Source organism: Artemia franciscana, chromosome 14, assembly GCF_032884065.1.
Source record: "Artemia franciscana chromosome 14, ASM3288406v1, whole genome shotgun sequence".
Lineage (NCBI taxonomy): Eukaryota > Metazoa > Arthropoda > Branchiopoda > Anostraca > Artemiidae > Artemia > Artemia franciscana.
In genome coordinates, this window is record NC_088876.1 from 25,769,622 (window position 1) to 25,772,121 (window position 2,500).

Here is a 2,500-nt window from a genome sequence, read left to right on the forward strand (position 1 = left end):
GGACCTTTGAATTTTAAAGGGGATCTTTTTTTAAGTTAATACATGTTTCAAGAATATTATTAAAGCTTTATAAGTAAGAATTGAAACCTTCTTGTTAGATAGAGATAATGCTAGAAAATAATTTTTCTTATCTCCAAGCAAATATTTTTTAAACGAACACCGTTTTATTATATATTGAAACCATATTTTTAGATTAACTACGATTTTTGATAATTTTGAGTGACCCTGCAACTCAAACCCGACCAGACTCAGAGGCCGAAAAACTTGCATCGCTTAACCCTTTGTAACTAAACTCGATGAGTAACTGTGACTGTTTACGACTTTGACCGCTTCTGTTTGTAACTGCTTGCAACTGAAACCAACTGTGACCCTGATTGCTTGTGGCTGTGAATCTAACTACTTTTGACTGCGATTTTAACTGCTTGGAAGTGTCATTGCAACTACATGTGACTGCGACTAAAACATCAAGTTGCCTCTGCAGCTACTTTTGACTGTGACTGTAATTACTTGTGACTGTGACTGTAAATACTTGGACATAGTGGACTGGGTAAAATTCTAGTTAATTAACTTCTTGCAATCTCGGGAAGGGTTTAGGCTAGGAAAATCAAGCTTTCAGAGATGGGTCTACAGGCTAAAGTATGTCCTGGGAAGTTGTTTTAAAGTATCCACCTCCACTCCTTCTCCCTCCATAAAGCACTGAAATTTGCCTACATGACAGGTCTATACCTATTGAAGTTTTGACAAAAACAAAATTTTACCTTAATTTTCAGTTACTAGTTGCTTTTTCTCTGCTTTTAGTTTTGAAAATGCAATTCCTGTTATTTGAGTAGAATTTTGAGCCATATCAATGTTTTTTTTTCAAAATTTGGGAAATGTATTTGCATATCTTCAAAACTTTATAATATGGGATTGAGCTAAGTTATGAAGCTGAAAACAATTTTGTTGTACTTCAATTAAGCAGAAGATATATTTTGCAAGGGTTCACTTTTATAACACACATATTTTAAAGGTCATCAAAGGTCAGGGTCCTCTAGAGGGAGAAGGAGTGGAGGTAAATACTTCAAAATACCTTTCCGGGACGTACTTTAGCCTGTAGACCCGTCACTGAAAGTTTCATTTTCCTAACCTAAACCCTTTCTGAGATAGCAAGAAGTCAATTAACTAGAATTTTACCGGGACTGTACTGCAAATACTTGACATAGTGACTGTGACTGTGAATACTTGACATAGTGACTGTGACTGCAACTGGATCCTCTTTTCGATTTTCACTCGAAAGCTGTGGTTTTCAACCCTTATATATTTCAATAGTTACCAAACGTAAATTAAAAATGAAGTTCTGTAGTCGAATCTAAGACGATAATGGAGTAGCTGGAGGGAAAGCCCCCGGATGCTTTCCCAAGACTAATTGCTTCCACTTCCAATTTTAAAAATTTGGGAGAAAGAGCTCTAAGTTTTGATAAGAAAAGATAAAATTTTGGTTGAAAAATCGGGGATGAAAAATAAATTTGTTTCAAGTTAGGTGTCAAAGGTACCTTTAAAAAAGGTTACAACATAGATCTTACATTTTACGTGGTTTCTTACAAGATTTTCAAAATTTGACATAATCGTAAAATCCTGCTACGGACATATTGCTCACGGGGAGGAAGAAGATATCTCTCTTGAAGAACTCGTAAAATTGCAGCAAACGTTTTCCTTATATTCCATAAAACCTGAGCCTGTCTCTTAAGCAATAAAGACACCACCCCGTGCTTAGCAAATATTTTGATAAAGGAAAATGGATTTCTGTGTTTAAGTAGGGAATCTAGAATGCAACTACACCACTGATTTTTTCACAAGCGACACAAATCCTCTAGTTTTTTTGCTAATATACAAAGGACACAGACGAATGTAGTGGTGGCTATATTTGACACTTACCATCGATGGATGACGGATAGATGATGCTACTGACGAATTTGGCGAAAGAGTTATAGCTATATTGTCGCAAAAAAAAAGCCCAGTTTTCGTTGTTCTTAAGAATTTCCAGAGTTCGAGCTTTAGAAAAATAGAAGTGGCTATGGCCGTATCTAAGGGGGGGGGGGGGGTTACGGAGTTTGACACCCTCCTGATCCTGATATTTTTTGTCTAAATCGTAAAAAAATAGCAATAATACACATAAACAAATTTTGGCATTTTTATTTTTTATATCCTCCTCCCCCGAGAAATGTTGGATATGGCCCTGTAAATTAACCAGACATGAGGGATTTACTGAGCACCATACTCCCAGTAAAGGAACCCAGAAATCTGTTGCTTGAGATTATCCACTTATTGAGGTGTAATAGGTTGATTTAGCATTGTCACCCATGATTCTACCTGCCTGAGCTTCTTTGATTTTGCCTGCCAAGAAAGGAGGGAGTAGCGTAGAGTACTTAGCAAAACTCTTTTAATATTAAAAGAAGTCTGATTCAGATTCCAAAAAAATGATTTTCGGAAAAACAAGAAAAATTCGTCTGTAAAACAAACA

General features: G+C 36.0%; 1 protein-coding gene across 2 annotated transcripts in view; it reads left to right on the forward strand.

The window, feature by feature from the left end:
* The window catches only part of LOC136035503 (uncharacterized), an 83,341-nt gene that overhangs the window by 8,972 nt on the left and 71,869 nt on the right, over nt 1-2,500 (forward strand). The gene's annotated exons all lie outside the window — the stretch shown is intronic.